We start from the raw sequence: 17,585 nt of genomic DNA on the forward strand, positions 1-17,585 counted from the left end.
TTTTTTTTACCATGGCAAGAGTTCAAAAGTGAATCCCCAAAGCTGCTAAATAAAAAATTTGTATGCATATATTTAGAAAAGGGAACTAAATGAAGACTAGATGAAACACCTACAAGAATTAAGGGAGATAAGCGCCTAGAAATGATACTGAACTTGGAGAAGTTTGGACCAGAGACTGCTGATTTTCATTCTAAACCTTCTAGTATAATTTAACTTGTGTTATATGCTGGCATTATTTTGAGTTCCCCAAGCACAATTTTTAAAATTCAGTCCTTGTCCATAATCCAGACTGGCACACTGTAGGTCCTCAAATGTGTACGTATGGAATGAATATAGAGAGAGATTCCACAGACGGAATCTTAATAAACTGGGGCTGGAAATCTGCACAGGATTTGAATAAGCAGAGAGAAGGACCCCAGTTATCTGGAGTGGAAACTGTGGAGCATAAGGTCCGCAAAGACTCAGTAAGTTCAATTATTGCATTGCTTAATTGTTCTAGGAGTTTCTGGGTTCTGAAAGAAAACCCACAGAGAAAGCCCCAAAGGAATAAAGTTGGAAAAGCAGAATTTCAGCACCCTTGGTGGGTGGGACTCTGTCTATCTACACAAAACTCTTAAACAGCTGCAATTAGGGGATCACATTGCATCCCCTCTTTCTCCTCTGCAAACCTCAGACATGCCTGCATTAGCTACTTCTTTCAGAGCAAGGGAACTCAACTCTCTGCACAGCAGAACTACCCGCAGAGCTTCCCACAGATGGTACCTCTGTCTGGAACACCCTTCCCAGGGAGTCTGACTCTACTGTCTGAGAAGGGACCTGAGCTTCAGGGCTGGGACTAGAGTGAGGCAAGGGAGGCGCTTACTCTCCAGTTCAGCAGGGACAGAGTCCATCTTCACTTAAAAGCATGGGTGATTACTTTACAATATTGTATTGGTTTTGCCATACATCAACAATTAAATAAATTTATATTAAAAAACAACAACAAAAAAAGCATAGGTGATGTTTTGTTCATCATGGATTTTTAAATTAATTTTAATGTCTTGAAATATTATTTATCTTGGCTACTGAGTTTGGGGAATGCATGTGTGCTAAGTCGCTTCACTTGTGTCCGACTCTTTGTGACTCCATGCCAGGCTCCTCTGTCCATGGGATTCTCCAGGCAAAGATTCTGGAGTAGGTTGCCATGCCTTCCTCCAGGGGATCTTCCTGACCCAGGGACTAGAGTCACCTGGGAAGCCCCCACTGAGTTTGAGGGTGCCTCTTAAATTTTACATCTTAGGAGTGCCCCACTCGCCTCACCCTAGTTCTTCTAATCCTAGTGAGTAGTAGCATTTTTACTTAATCTAAAAGTAAGGTACTGAACCGTGGGGGGCGTAATCATTGCTCCGAAGGTCCTTGGGTGGGGAGTGGGGCTTCTCACAGCTTTAGATACACTGCTCAGTTGAGGGTGGGCTGCAGGTCAGGGCAGTCCTGGGCTTCTGGACCTTCTAGAAGAGAACAGGCAGCATCCTGGCTCGGATGGCTCCATCTGCTTCCTGTGAGCAGCTTCAAGGTGAGAGGAATGTCTCTGTTGCCCCTGTTCTGGGCTGGGAAACTTCTACAGAGGGGAGAACAACACCTGTGTCACCTTCTTTTTCTGGAAAACCATCCAAAGGGTGTCCTGACACAGAACATTTCGATTTGCTGAGGGAGTAAATTAAGTGCCTGCTTGTTTCTTGAATAGCTAATGCTCATTCTGGTTCACATTGGTTTTAGCGATATTTGCAATCCAGAGAAGCTGAATGTTACATGATGGCTGATTATCACTCACTATGTGCCAAATGCTGTGCTGGGGCTTTGGGAGAATGATCTCAGTGCATTCTCAAGCCTCATATGAGGTAGACAGCATTGGCACCCCCAGTTGACTGATGAAGAATCTGATGCCCAGAGAGGTCAGTTAACTTTCTGGAGGTCACACAGCCAGCAGAGGGTGGAGATGGAATTGGCACGTCGTCATCCTGACCCCCATGCTCAGAAGAATCCTCATCGTTCTGACCGTACTGGCAGAAATGCCTGGAGTAGACTGGAGTTAGGAAGCCAGGGTCTCTGAGCGGAGACACAGCATGAGCCTAAGCGAACACACCCTCCTGTGTGCTGTATTTGATCCTCAGTTTCCTCATTTGAACAGAGGTCACTCTGCTCAGCAGCTTTGACTGTTACAGCCCCAGCACTCAGGGATCCTGTGACTGGACCATCTGGGCCCATGTTCCCAGCAGTCATCTGTCCTAGCAGTGTTTCCTCTGAAAATACTATGGGGGAGAGTGACCCCCAAGTCACAGGCTTTGCCTCAGATTCTGAAGGAAAGAACAGTGGTGATATCCGGGCCATAGTCTTACAAAGTGCTCTGGTCACCTTCTCCAGGATCTCCTGGTCAGAGGATTCAGCTACTCCAAGCCCCAGGCATGCCCTCTCCTTGCCCCAGGATCTCCTGGCTCAGAAGGTGAAGGAGGGGTAAAGACTGAGCCCAGGTGGGATGTGGGAAGGGAGAAGCTGGTCTTGGAAGTGGACAGGTGGAGTCAGAGAGGCCTAGGGTGGCCAGGCCAGGAGGGGATGGAGCCCTAAGAATCTCCCAGTATCCAGGAGAGAACAGCCCTCAGGAAATGCTGGATATGTGCCTTGTCTTGAGGCAGGAAGGGAAAGAGGAGAGGAAAGGACCATCTGAGGTGCCTCCCAGCCCATGACAAGGGGGAGGGGAGGGGGGTTTCAGGAAGCTAAGATAAGCAAAGCCTCTCGCATAGGAAGCACGGCCAGTCCAGGAAGCTCAGGTCCTCCAGTGGTCAAGCACAGGGAACTCTGAGGAGCTGGGAGCTGAGTAGGTGGCCTAGAGGCAGCAGCAGCCGCCCCTGAGAAGACAGCTGGAGTGTGTGCCAGGCCCTCCAGAGCCTGGGGTAGCCCCAGAAGCTGTGAGCTCCTGGGAAGCCACAGTTGGGGTGTCTCACCAGAGAAGCCCATGTCTGGTGACCAAGATACTAGTGGGTCTCTTGCTAGGATGCTTCCTGCTTCCTTGAGGCCGGGTGTGAGGCCAGCAATAGGCTCTGCCCATGACCCGCTGCCTGGGCCATGTGGTCTTTATGTCTGTACCGCCTTTCCCTGCATAAGTGTGTTTTAAGAGGGTGGGGATAGGCAGCATGTGGCAGGAGTAACTTCAGGAGGCCTCTGCTGGGTGGATGAGCCTCCTAACGAACAGCCACCAGGGTCTCACTCTGATTCTCCGTCCCTCCCTCCACTGGGAAATAGGATGGCCACCTTGTTATAGGCTGAACTGGAAACCATGAGGTGTGCTCTCATCACCACCTCCTCATTGCCCTGCTTGTGGTCACTGGACAAGGGAGCTGCAATCAGTTGTCTTAGAGGGTCTTGGTCCTTTAAAAACGCTGACTCTGCAGGTGATTTTGTGCCTAGACTCTAACAGTCTTCCCTGTGATGAGATCAAAGGGGCTTATCATGACCACTGCTCCCTGCCTCTGACTCTGGGGCTCTCATGACCCCTCCTACTCTTGCCGATAGGACAGCCCCCTCTTCTTAATCATCCTCAATTCAGAAACATTTGATTCTCCCGCAACATCTCAGGACATCAGTCATGCGAAAGATTCAGAAGGGAGGTGACTGTCCTTATGGAACGGACTCACCGACCAGGCCAGGAACACGCTGACCAGGCCCAGCTCCCTCTGAGCTGTAACCTTTGGGCCACAGTAACGTCCCAGCACCCCACCCAACTCCTGTCCCCTCCTTCCTGGTCCTCCTTCCGGAGCATCTTAGTCCCCAATTATTCAGAGCCACAGGAGCCCTGCCAAGGAAGAAATTAGAGCTACACATCAGCTCTTCTATATTTACCACCTGACGGCTGAGGAGGATCTATCTTCTACACAATTAAATGAAAAGAGTTTTAATATCGGCAGGCAAAGGACTCGGGCATCAATGGAGAATTAGGTTAGAGCCAGCAATTGGATTAGCGCCCAGCTGCAAGTGAAATGAGGACTCAGACACAGTAGGGTTATCCTTCTTCTGGCGACAGGCCCTTCCTACGTGGAGGGCGGAGAGGCTGTGTTCCTGAGACTGGCCAGACCCCTCCCCGCAAACCCTGAGACCCAAGACTAGGAGGGCCAACCTTTGCCAGAATCCTCTGTGAAGAGAAAGCCCTAGGCTGGCTGCAGCAGACGAGGGCACACCAAGGCCCCCAGAGCCAGTCAGACACCACACCCCCTGCTGAGAAGTAAACCACATCATGTCCCCTCCTTCATGCCTCCTCTCTCCTGCTGCAGCCCCTCCCAAGAGAGCTGCTTTCGTCCCTGTCCCCCACTGCCTCTCTTCTCTGCTTCCAGCCTCACCTGCAATCTTCCCTAAGCCACCTCCTTCCTGAAGCAGAGGAAAGAGATGCTGGCACACAGGTGTCCCCCGCTGACAGCTGTTGAAGACATAGCAAAAATGCTAGTCAAGTAATCGTCCCTTTGGTTTTTTTTTTTTTTTTCCAATGTCACACTAAGTTGGATTCTCTGGATTTGTTAAGTGGGAAGAACATGAACACAACCTAGTTTTGCCAAGAGTTGATTTGGGGGCAAATTCCAGCACTTCCTGGGGAGCGACCTCACATGCCCGTCCCCTTGATTCTGGCTACCTTCTACCTTCCCTCAGAAGACACAGACTCAATCCCTGGATAGGGAAGATTCCCTGGAGGAAGAAATGACAACCCAGTCAAGTATTCTTGCCTGGAAAATCCCATGGACATAGGAGCGTGGTGGGCTGCAGACCATGGGGTCGCAAATAGTTGAACTCAACTGAGCAACTGAGCTCACACGTGCTACCTTCCCCAGGCTGCCACGGCCTCCCTGACAAAGCCACCTCAAATCCTTGGCTAGAAACTACGGCAACTCCCTCCTGTCAGCTCCCTGAAGGTGGACGTCACATCTCTTTCTCCAAACAGAACCCCAGGAGAGACACACAGCAGCCCAGCCTCATGACAACACTGAGCCCCTGTCCTGCTTGCGCAGACCTCCAGAAGGAAAGACTCCGCGGCCAAGTGCGTCTCCGCTGGCTGCGTTCCCCCTTTCTCACTCACAGTGAGTTCTTCCTTCCTCCTTCCTAAGTTCTCTGGTTGGAGTCCAAGTGTGCTGGCATCACCTCAAAGGAAGACAGAAATCAGCTGGCAATTGCCAGAGAAGGCCAGTCATCCTCCTCCAAACCTGAATCCAACAGCCCTGAGTGTGAACTGGGTCCTGGGTGCTGTGCCTCTTGCAGAGGGGAAAACTGAGGTTCCAGGAAGCATCAGTACTGCAGCCCCTAGGGAACCGGTATAGAATGAACTGTCTGGAGACTCCCCGGTCCCCAGGTCAGTGAGTGAAAAGGACACTTACTGACTGCCCGTCAGTCCACAGACTGCCCGGTCCTGAGCAGGACTGGGGTGGGGTGTCAAGAGCAGTGCAGAGACTGATACATCACCCTGTTTGCAGTTGTTGCTTAGTCACTTAGTTATGTCCGACTCTTTCGCAGCCCCATAGACTGTAGCCCACCAGGCGCCTCTGTCCAGGGGATTCTCCAGGCAAGAATGCTGGAGTGGGTTGCCATTTCCTCCTCCAGGGGGTCTTCCCAACCCAGAGCTCGAACCTGGGTCACCTGCGCCGGCAAGCAGGTTCTTTACCACGGAGCCACTTGGGAAACCCCATTATCCTGTGTATAAGCTCACAAGTTAGCCTGCTACTGTTACACAGATGCCAGCCAAAGAGCCCGGACTCCTAGGTCTGAGACAAAAGACTTCATTACTCAGGCAAAAGCAGTCCCCAGAGCACTCTGATGGTTGGCTCTGGTTCTCTGCTGCCACTCAAGTCCCACACAGCCATTGCGAGGGGCCCAGGATGGGTGGGGTACTCAGTGGCTAGAGTAACAGGAGAGGAACTCTGGCCTCGGGAGATTTTCTGCTTTTATAGAAAGTGGGAGAAAGACTGCTCTTTGCCTGGTAGGAGATGTTACCTCTTCTCTCAAGACTGCTTGTGGCAGACATGACTCTGAGGAGTGGCCCAGGTGAAGAGAGGTCAGGGCCTTGAATTCGTGGAGTACCCAGTAGGAATGTGGAAAAATGCCCAGGGTTGCCAGAGAGTTGTCTGTCTCAGCAGGAGGAAAATGCAGGAGAGGGGTGGGCACGGTTCCTACCCCCCGGGGTGTCCCAAGTGACCACACTCAGTATGCTGCCTCGTGCTTGCCCACTAGGCCTCTCCTTGGAGGCCTTGCACACGTTTACTACAGAAACAACATCATAAATAAGGGCTGAGTTCTCTGGGTATCCCACAGCAAAAACAAAGAGCTAGAAAGAAGAGTGAAATGAGAAACACTGGAGAAATATAGAGAAATACATCAAAACGCCCAGACCAAGACTGAACTCATAGTACTTGATGAGTATACCGGTCGGGAGGAGGTAGTAGGCTAGACCACAAGAACGAATCACTCCCCAAACCTCAGCAGTTCAACCCACACAGTCTTGGTCCTGCTGCAGACTCCTCCTGGCAAGCAGGGGCTCTGCTGCAGGCCTCGACGGCTGGTGCAGCCGATATCTGCACCTTTGCCAGAAACCAAGGCAGAAGGAAGGGAACGTGGGGAAGCCTGTGCTGGCTTTGCCAGCTCCTGCCCAGGAGTGACTCCCGTCACTTCCGCTTACCTTCTGCTGACCCAGGGAAGTTACCTGGCTGGAACGAACTTCATGCGGGCACAGAGGGGCTGTCTTGCCCACCCTGTACACAGCGAGTGTGAACCAGCCCACACCCTCACTGCTCTGCATATTAAAGAACCAGAACAGGAAACCAAAGATGAGGCATCATGGGTGTGGCTTATTTTTTTAAAAAATAGATAAACTGGAGTTCCAGTCAGTGAACTTCTGCTCAAAGAGGCTTTGGTCATATATTCAGAGTGATTAATAGAGCCATGCGTTTTAGAAATTGTCCCAAAATATGTAAGATCCATGTGCCATTGTTTATGACTCTCCACTTTAACTGGCATTTTGAGTTATCTCAACAGTAGTCCCTCAGGGCTTATCTTCAGATTGAATACTCCTTGGACCCCAGTGGTGAGTTACGTAGTTCTTCACTGAAGGGTTCCAATAAGTGTTCTGAAGTCACCGCAACCTGGGGGACTGAACTTTGGGGGGTAGCCCGTGTGTCTGCTACCCTGTGCCTTCACCCTTCCTTTCTTCATGTCTCTTCTCCATCTAATGTTATTACTCTTCCTTCTTACAAGCTTTGTGATCTTCGCCAAATCGTGTAATCTCTTTGTGTCTTGGTTTTCTCATGCATGAAACAGGGGCACAAATAATGCCTGTCTCATAGGGCTTTGTGAGGATTAATGAAGATGACTTTTGTAACATGCTTAGAACATGGTCTGTCATTAATGTCTGAATAGAAAAGGATTAGCTGTTGTAGTTGTTTTGTGGACACACACCTTGCCATCCAGATTATAAAGTTTCAGCACCCCACCACATCCTGCACTTGTGTACACTGCGCGGCCTCAGGCACTTGCTAAATGTTCATAAGTTCCTCTTTTTATAGGCTTTCTATTAATTCCAGGTGGGAGGAAAACACCTCTATCCCTTCCAAGAGGAAGACAGTGGTAACTTTCTGGTTGGTCTCTGTACTGCTGATGTTGTGTCTCGTTTTCACCTACATTCCTAAAGGCAGATACAACTCACTGCTGAGAACTGATGTCCTGTCTGGTCTCCTTGAAGAATATCGACTCCTCCAGCTGCTCCAATCTTTACGCTAATCCATGGGAAATAATAATCCAGGAGTATAATCCTAAAGGTATACTTGCCTATTTTCTGGCAGAGCATCTGAACATGGGGTTCTCCGGGGGGGCTGAAAGTGACCATGCTTAAGGCATTGCCATAATGAAACAGATTTGCACCTGTGTTAGTTTGCTGGGGTTGCTGTAGCACATAGCACAGGCTGAGGGCATAAAGGACAGAAATTTATTTCCCCACATTTCTGGAGGCTGGAAGTCCAAGACCCAGGGGTCAGCAGGGTTGGTGTCTCTTGAGGCCTCTCTTCTTGATTTGCAGACTAGCATCCCTTCCCTGTGTCTTCACATGGCCTTCCCTCTGTGTGTTTCTGTGTCCTAACCTCCTCTTCTTAAAGGGGCACCAGGCACATTGGATGGAGAAGGCAATGGCACCCCACTCCAGTACTCTTGCCTAGAGAATCCCATGGACAGAGGAGCCTGGTGGGCTGAAGTCCATGGGGTCGCTAAGAGTCGGACACGACTGAGCGACTTCACTTTCACTTTTCACTTTCATGCATTGGAGAAGGAAATGGCAACCCACTCCAGTGTTCTTGCCTGGAGAATCCCAAGAACGGGGGAACCTGGTGGGCTGCCGTCTATGGGGTCACACAGAGTCAGACACGACTGAAGCGACTTAGCAGCAGCAGCAACAGGCACGTTGGATTAGGTACCAACCATAAAACCCTGTCTTAACTGAATCCCCTCTTTAAAAACCCTGTCTTCAGATACAGGCACATTCCAAGGTACTGGGGGGTAGGACTTCAACATAGGAATTGACAGGCCACTAGTTAGGCCCATAACATCTCCCACTCTCGTTTTAACCCCAACAGCAGTTATGGGGGGAGGGCAAGTTTGATCCCTCTCAGTGTGGGATGTGAGTTGCCCACTCTGTCATCCCCACCCACCTGTATCTTCCATTGCCCCCAGCTATCGCAGCTGCTCCCAGCCTGGACCACCCTGGGGAGGCCTCCACCCCGTTACAGCCCATGCAGCCCAGTCCCAATGTCCCAGAGAGTGAACTCTCATGGGAGCTTGGCTTGCGCCCCTGCCCCCCAGCCTGGCTTTGCTCCAGGGGAGCTGACATCCCCATGGGACCTGGCAGAGAGTATGCCCCGGGTGGGCACGGTCCACTCTGAGAAGCCAGAGGAGGCAGGCAAGACCAGAAGGGTCCAGCAGAGAGGCTGGCGAGGTACCACGCCGCCCTGAGTCTGGAACTGATGTTAGGGATCTGGGAGAAGGAAGAGGCCTCCCCGGCCCCACCCCCAGCCCACTCAAGCCCTGGCCCTTCTCCCTCGGTGGGAGAAGATGGCTACCAGATGTTCCAGATGTTCCCAAGGGCTGCTCAGCCTCCAAGTCCAGAAGAAGGCCAAAGGACAGCCTTGTAATTTCCTGGCAGAGGAACTGTACTGACCATGGGGCCGGCGGTTTATAGCATTTCCCTGCGCCTCTTCCCACCTTTGTTCTGAACACTTGTGTTCTGTGTATCCGTCTCTTTATGGTAGTCTGCCCCTCCGGCCATCGGTCTCAGAGCTGCATGAGGCTGTGTGGTGAGGATGGAGGGCCTGTGTCAGGGACGGTTCAAGTCTCTGGTCTGATATTTATGTTTGTTTTCATTAGTGTATCCTTAGTGCGAAGGACCCGGTACATGACAGAACACATAGTCAGTAGGAATTTTTGAAAAAATGAGTGACAAGGAAGAGCAAACCCCATCTCGGGCCCTGAGTATGCTCATTAGAGTGGAGAGGGGATGATAGAAGGATAGAAGTCCCCTCTGTAAACACGGACAGACAGCAAGCATGTGAGGGTCCTTAGAAGCACCCTTGGGAAAGGCAGGATGGGTCAGAAGCAGAGAACCTGAACTCTAGGGTCTGGGCCCAGAGATCAGGTGAACAGAAATGGAGAGAGAGCAAGAGAAAACACAAACTGGTAGTGAGTCCCCCATCATTGGACGTATGTAAGTCTAGCTAGAAATCTGGACTCCAGGATGCTGCCCAAATGAAATATACCAGAATTCCTGAAGGAGCAAATACAATCAAACTTGATGATGATGCAAAACTCTGACTCCAGGCCTGGCCCTGTCTCTGATCCCCTGGGAACTTGGGCAGGCCTCGTACCTGCTCTGAGCCTCAGTTTCTCCTCTACAGTATGTCAGGAGAAGGTATGACTTTGAATTTTATGACAGCCCCTCTGGGCCTAAAACTCTGTATTCTTGAGCCTTGGGAGAGTTTGCCCCAAAAGCGTGGGCCATGCCCACCTCCACCACCCCCCTTCACCCACCCAGAGCTGCTCTCCAGAGGAAGGCAGTGCAGAACGCTGGCAGAGGCACGCAAAGGCTTCAGTGAGAACTGGCTTTACCCCGACTCCCACGCCTCTAGCCAGCCCCCACAGGCCCTCAGCCCTGAATTTGGTGGCCCCAGGGGTGCAGAAGGAGTGAATGCAGGCTTAGCCAGGTCAGAGGTCATGGCATCTTCCAGGAACCCAGGCTAAGGCAGAGGCTCCAAAGAACACATGTTTGGCAGTGGAAGGGCCTCAGGCTGAGAGGCAGAAGGCCTGGTTCCCAGTCCTTGCCCAGACTCTTAATTCTCTGTGTGACCGTAAGCAGCTCACTCTCTCTCTCTCTGAGTCTCAGTGTCCTAACTGACAAAGGCTAGCTTGAGATGGTGGAGAAGGAAATGGCACCCCACTCCAGTACTCTTGCCTGGAAAATCCCATGGATGGAAGAGCCTGGTAGGCTGCAGTCCATAGGGTCTCGAAGAGTCGGACATGACTGAGTGACTTCACTTTCGCTTTTCACTTTCATGCACTGGAGAAGGCAATGGCAACCCACTCCAGTGTTCTTGCCTGGAGAATCCCAGGGACAGGGGAGACTGGTGGGCTGCCGTCTATGGGGTCGCACAGAGTCGGACACGACTGAAGTGACTTAGCGGCAGCAGCAGCTTGAGATGGGGTCAGGAAGGAGGCAGGATGAAGCTGAAAGGGTCTTGTCTCAGGACCTCTGGATGAGACTGAAATTTGGGATGGAGGAAGAAGTTCACACATGGCAAAATCTGTGAAATGGACTTACTGATCTCTGCCTTGGCTTCTTGCCTGTTTCTGAAGAGTGAAAAACAAAAATCTCTGCATGTCACATTTCAGAACTGGATGGGCCTCCAGTTCTTCACCTTGCGTGGTCTAGAACTCAGCACCACTGTGAGGAAACACTCTAAGGAGGTCAGCTACCCACACAACCATCTCCTTTGTCTGGGAAAAAGGATTTCCGTTTCCATCTCTCTCTCTTGTTCTATGGGTGCCCTGCTGCTTCCCTGTCACACACACGTCATTGCCTCTTGTCTTCCTGTCAGCATCTCCACCAGGCTGGTGGGTGGGGCGTGGTGTGGCTTTCTGGTTTGCGTCTGTATTTACAGGGCCCAGCTTGGCACCCAGGAGGATGACAGCTGGGGCCAGCCACTGGGTCAGAGTGGAAACTCACCCAAATGAAGACCTGGAGCAAAGAAGGAATGTCCAAGACCAGCTTCTTCAGAAGACTTTGGCTTCAAAGAATTTGATATGGATGATTCAGGGACTTCATGGAAGAAATCCAAATTCTGGATCTCTTTACACATACTTAATTCTCTCTCAGTTCTTTTGCACCTTTTTTTTTTTTTTTTGGATGCCTACTTGGTGTTAAGTTCCGCTGAACAAAGACACAAAAAACCCCACCCCTGTGGAGCTTACATTCTAATGGATAGAGATAGATGATAAACATCTTTGGATAAACAAGGTAGGTGAATAAATCATACAGTATTTTAGTAGGAGGGGCTTCCCAGGTGGTGTTAGTGGTAAGAAATCTGCCTGCCAATGCAAGAAATATAAGAGATGCAGGTTTGATCCGTAAGTCAGAAAGATCCCATGAAGGAAGGCATGGCAACCCACTCCAGTATTCTTGCCTGGAGAATCCCATGGACAGAGGAGCCTGGCGGGCTACAGTCCATAGGGTCACAAAGAGTTGAACATGACTGAAGTGATTTAGTGTGGAGGAATATAAAGTGAGAGGGCAACATAAGGCATGCCACGGGCTGTAGCTGAGGCTGAAGCGTGCCTTTGGATCAGGGACCCTCACTGAGGTGAAGGAGTGATCCATGTGGGCATCTGAGGAAAGATGGCTCCAGGCCGAGGGAACTGCAAGTGCAAAGGCCCTGGGGCAGAAATGGCAAGAGGTCAGCATGGCTAGAGCTGAGTGACTCCAGAAATGAGACGTGTCCAGAGAAGTAGACATACAGGACTCTGAAGCCCTCTGCAAACCGCTGTAAGGCCTTCAGCATTTTGCTTTGAAGAGAACGGGGAGCGACTGGAGAGTTTGTGAAGTAACAGGGTTTATTTTAAATTCACATCTGTCAGAGGAGGAATAGGCACCATACTCTTCTCTGAATCCAGCCCTGGTGTGAACCCAGGTCCAACTAACTCCAAACTCAGTGCTCACTAGGTCCCCACACCTCTGAAAAGGAAGGAACTAGGAATGGAAGCGACCTGTCGAGCCCTGGGTCAGGGGTTTGGGCTGGGGCAGCGTTGCTGGGCTCTGAGCAGCTCTGGGAAGGAGTGTGGCTCCTGTGACCATTCACCCTCAGCAACACAAGGCATGTTGCCCTCGGGTGCCAGCTATGGAGCGCATGGGGAAAGGAAAAGTCTGGGTGAGGTAGATGTGTAGACCCAAGGTTGTGCAATAGCCTTTGGAGTCAGGGCCAGGCTCTCCTTGGGCAGGACCCTTCCCTACATTCCCAGGAGGCTTCCCAAGTTACTCCACCCTGGGGTCCTTGAAATCAGAAACTGCTTCAGAGTAGACCCACAGAATCCCACAGGCCGTGAGGGAGGGGGTCTCAGGGGAACTTGGTGGCCGAGGAGCTTGGGTACAGAGGGAGGAGGAGGGGTCCCCAGAGGTGAGGTGACGGGGTCAGGGCGCCGTCTCATCACTGCCTGCCTGTCATCAGCACCTGTGTGTCCACCATCCAGAACCCGGTTATGATGTGTGTGAGTTGCAAGACTGAGTGAGCACATGAAACTCACTGAGCCTCAGTTTCCTGATCTGTGGAAGGCAGAGACCAGGGCCGCTTATTTCGTGAGGCTCAAGAGGTGATGCAAGCAAGATGCCCAGCACAGAGCCTGGCGCCTGGTGGCCTACACCACACAGTAGGCCCTTTGCTCACGGCTCAGTCTGTAAGCTGAGTGCTCTCCTCCGGGCGCCCGGAGCTGGGCTTGGCTCTGCAGTGTGAGGAGCAGGGGGACTTCCAGGCCGGGCCTGATCCAGGTGCTGGCTGCCTTCCATGGATGCAGGAACCTGAGTGAGATGCAAGGAGTAAGAAGGCAACCTCTGGGAGGTTCATCAAACTTGGGGGTTTTTTACTTCATTTTTACTGTGACTCAGCATAAATGTGTGAAATGGAAATAAAAGTTTCATGAAACAGTACCTACCTTTACCAGGCATGATGTACTCTATTTTCATTCTTCCATTTCATTGAAACTATTAAATGCTGTTGTTGTTGTTATTATTTAGTCGCTAAGTCGTGTCTGAGTCTTTTGCAACCCCATGGACTGTAGCCTGCCAGGCTCCTCTGTCCGTGGGACTTCCCAGGGAAGAATACTGGAGTGGGTTGCCATTCCCTTCTCCAGATTAATCGCTGGTCACAACCCAAGTGCAAAAAAATGATTAACAAGCTCACATGAAGCGCAGCCCGCGGTCTGGCAGGCAGTCGGGCTCACAGAGGGTTCCCTTCAGCCCTTTTGAGAACAGCTCAGGGTTGTGAGGGCTGGTGGGTGAGTGTGACCTTTGCCATGCGACTGTCCTCTTCAGTCCCCCACAGGGACACAAGAGGCCTGGTGAGCAGACCCCAGCAGCAGATGCTCCCAAGAGTCTGCTTCAGCCTCTCAAATAGGGCCCTTCTGCCCAGCCAAGCTGCCTGCAGGAGACGACAGGGGCCATTTCAGGCAGAGACCAGATGGCCACTCACCATACAGCCTGCACGGTGTGTGTCTGCTTTGGGAAAGACCAAGGGACTGGGGACTCAGGAGGCAGTAGAGCATAGTGGTTAGCATAGGACCTTTGCTGCCACACTGCCCAGGTCTAAATTCCACCTCATAACCAGCCAGCTCTATGGCTGTGGGCAAACCACTTGATCTCTCTGTGCCTCAGTTTTCTCATCTGTAAAATGGGGATAATGCTAATTCCTCAAAGGAGTCTCTGCAAGTCTATGTATGTGAGTGTTGTGTGTGTGTCCTAGAACAGCCCCTGGCACTACTAATATTTTGACTGCTGTCAGATGAAAGTGCTTATTGGCTGGAAGCCAGTCCAATAGTGTGCCAACATATGTCACATGGGGCCTCTGGGTTGAGTTTTCTCTCTCCACGGCCCCCAGGCCAGTGAGCCAGGCTCTCCTTGAGACAGTGGCGGGGCTGGGGAGAGAGGAGGCTGCTGTTCACCCAGAAAGCCTGACCCAGACAGCACGGATGACTGTCTGCCCAGTTCAGCTCTGCCCTCTGCAGAGGGAGTTCCCTGCCCCACCCAATGCCCCTCCACAGACACAATCATCACTCACTGTTCACAAATAACCTGCTCTCTGGCTGGGGGCTGGGGTGGGAAGGGCAGCTCTTAGAGTCATGTTTAGGGCTTTCTGGGGCCAGAGGTGTGTGGAGAGCCACAGAAAAGGAAAAAGGAAAAGAGAAGACCTCAGCTGGGAATCCAGAGCCCGGGCCAATGTATAGCTTCATGCCGTGTCCCCTCAGCCCCACCCATGTGAGGCCGGATGGCTGTGCTGGGGGTGGGGCCACCCTGCACGTGGAACAGGGTCCCTTAGACTTGATGTCAGTGTGCACGATTCATCTGTTTTCTTCCTGGAGGGATATGTGGGTTCCCATGGGGCCACCTTCACCCTAAAGTATTTAGAGGTATGCCACAGACCACGTGACAGGCGGGAGAGACAGGATGGTGGATGGGGGTCGTCTTTCCAGTGTTCCTTACACCAGACACCAAATACGAAAACCAGAGAGCCCACCTCCCACTCCCCAGGGCTCCCCTCTCCCTACCCCACAGGGCCCCGCAGCCCTGGTCCCAGAGTCAGCCAGCCCTGCGTTCAGACTCCGGCTCTGCCAGTAGCAAGCTTCACAACCTGAAGCTCCTTCCTCGACCTCGAAGGCCAGGTCTGGTGTTGGTACCCCAGGACCATTTCCTGCCTGGCGGGGTCTCTGTGAGGATCAAATAAACTGAAGCGTGAAATTACCGAGCACAGTGCCTGTCACTTAGCAGGTGTATGACAAATATAAGAGGCTTTCTCTCTCTGTGGCCTCTCTGCTGGGTCCCCACTCCATCCTCCCCAGGAGTTGCAGCTCCCAGCAGAGCCTCCCAAGGCCTCTTCCGGGTGCTTGTCTTTGTAAACAGGTCCTGTGGCAGCAGCAGCAGCCTTAATTTTAGTTCTGGGCTCGGTAATTTCCCGTGATTACAGGCCTGTCAGTGCAGCAAGCTCTGCAGCTGCGAGGAAGCCAGCAGGCCTCATCGGGGTAGGCTGGAGCCCGTGTTCACACACGTGCTTGCGAAGGGGCATGGCACCCTCATGCACATGCCCACACCATCTTCCCAGGACCAGACACAGGGGTCCTCAGCCAGGCTGCATACGTACCGCGTGTCCTCATGGATTCCTGCAGGGGGGGCGGGGCGGGGGATTTAACAACATGCTTGCACACACACAGCTAGCCCCAGGACTTGTAAGTAGGGAGCAGAGGCCAGGAATAGCAAAGGTTTAGGACAAGGATGCCCATCTACCCCCTCTTCCTTCTCTCTTGCCTGTGGTGCCCAGAAAAGAGAATCCCTATCTTCTCAGCTCCAAGACCTGATAAGTACTCTGTGTTGTAAGTGCATGTGAGTGTGTGTGTGAGTGTGTGTCTGTGTGTATGTGAAAGAGAGAGAGGCAGGACAATCAGTCAATAAATATTTATTAAGCATCTACTGTGAATCTTGACCTTGACCCTGTTTGGTGCTGAAGATACAGCAGTGAATAAGCAAAAGGAAGTCCAGCAATACACACGAAACACTTAGGAATAACAAGCAGTGGATCCTCACTACTGGCAGACTCCGTATTTGTGACTCGCCTGATCCCTGAAATGTATTTGCACCCCTCAGTCAATACTCACAGCGCTGCCACAGTCATTCTTGGACGTGCCCTGGGTGGGGAGAACTTGAACAGCCCGATTCACGAATCCCCAGCTGGGTTCCACCACGATGACCTCTGCAATCTTGGCTCAGTTCAGACTTTAAAGTGTCCTTTTTGAGGTTTACTGAGAGCTATGTTTCTTTACATTTTCATGCTTTTTGTTGGTGGTTTCACTGTTTAAATGGCCCCGAGCTTAGGGCAGAAGTGTTATCTAGAGTTCCTTGATGCAAGGCATCTGTGATGTGCTCTCCAGAGAAAATTCAAGGGTAACTTAGGGTCTCTAAATCATGAATAATAGTGCTGTTGGCCGTGAGTTCTATGTTAATGAATCAGTGATATATATTAAATCAGGTGTCTAGAAACAGAAACACACAGAAAACAAGGTTATGTATTGATCCGTTGACAAAACCTGGTGACTAGAGGCTCACAGGAGCCTAGCTCTGTCTCTCTTCTAGGAGCAATGGTTTCATATTTACTAATTCAGTGTTCGAGGTGACTTTATAGAATGCCTGTGAACAATAAGGCTCTACTGCAACCACAGCCAAGTGCCACAAAGAAAATAAAACATGGAGATGCCACACGACCTTGAGCGATGTCCCCAGGTGGTTAGGATGAGCCTCCCTTAGGAGGTGACAGTAACGCTAATTCGGGACTCGGTGAAGACAGCAGCTGGGGGAGATGCGGCAGGCAGAGTATGCCAAGCAGCAGTCATTCTGGAATGAGCATGGGCCCGAGGGACTCTGGGCACCATGAGATGGCCAGTGCGGCCAGGGCAGAGCCCAGGGGAGAAAGATGATGGAAGATGAAGCTGGGGAGGTAGGAGGTCCCGGCCACACCAGGCCCTGCAGGCCACGGAAAGAAACCTGGGTTCCTCTTTCCTAGTTAAATGGGAAAGTGGGGAGGGCCAGGAGGGCTTTATCCCTCCCCTGTGGTCGAGGTCCTGGAATGGCTGAGAGGCCACCAGGGAGGGGTCCCCCTGTGGCAGGAGTTCTAGGGTTGTCACAAGGGACTTGGTGACAAAGGGTGGATGTGAATACAGGACCGACGCTGAGGCTTCAGAACTCCCTGGTGGAGATGCAGGAATAAGTCCTGGAATTGTGCAGGACCTGCTGGTTTAGTGGGGGTGACCCTCAGAGCTGGGGAAGAGCAGGAGGAGCTGGCCCAGGTGCCCAGGCAGAGGGAGGTGTGGAGGAGGAGCTGGTTGGGGTGTGGAGGGGGAGTGGGGTCATGCAGGAGCCTCGTGGAACGTGTTCAAGATCCTCCCTGGAGGCTGTGTCAGGGCGTCGGCAAGGCTCTTTCTAAGGGGATTTCCCACTAACTTTCCCCTACCTCACCCACCAGGAGACTTCCTGCGCTCAAGCAGCCCAAAGCTAAACCTGGAGAAACCGCTACACACACACACACACACACACACACACACACAGATACTCTCTTTTTTGAAAGACCTAATCTCATCAGAGAGATCGTGTGTTCTGGGCCTCCCCATCTTCATGTCAGATGCTCCTCCTCCCAGGATCTTTCCCTGCCTCAAATTTTATTCATCCTCATGGGTCCAACATACCACTGCCTCTCAGGAGGACTTCTGTGACTGCTCTGACCCCCACTGACCTCTGA

This window comes from Ovis canadensis, chromosome 4, assembly GCF_042477335.2.
Source record: "Ovis canadensis isolate MfBH-ARS-UI-01 breed Bighorn chromosome 4, ARS-UI_OviCan_v2, whole genome shotgun sequence".
Classification (NCBI taxonomy): domain Eukaryota; kingdom Metazoa; phylum Chordata; class Mammalia; order Artiodactyla; family Bovidae; genus Ovis; species Ovis canadensis.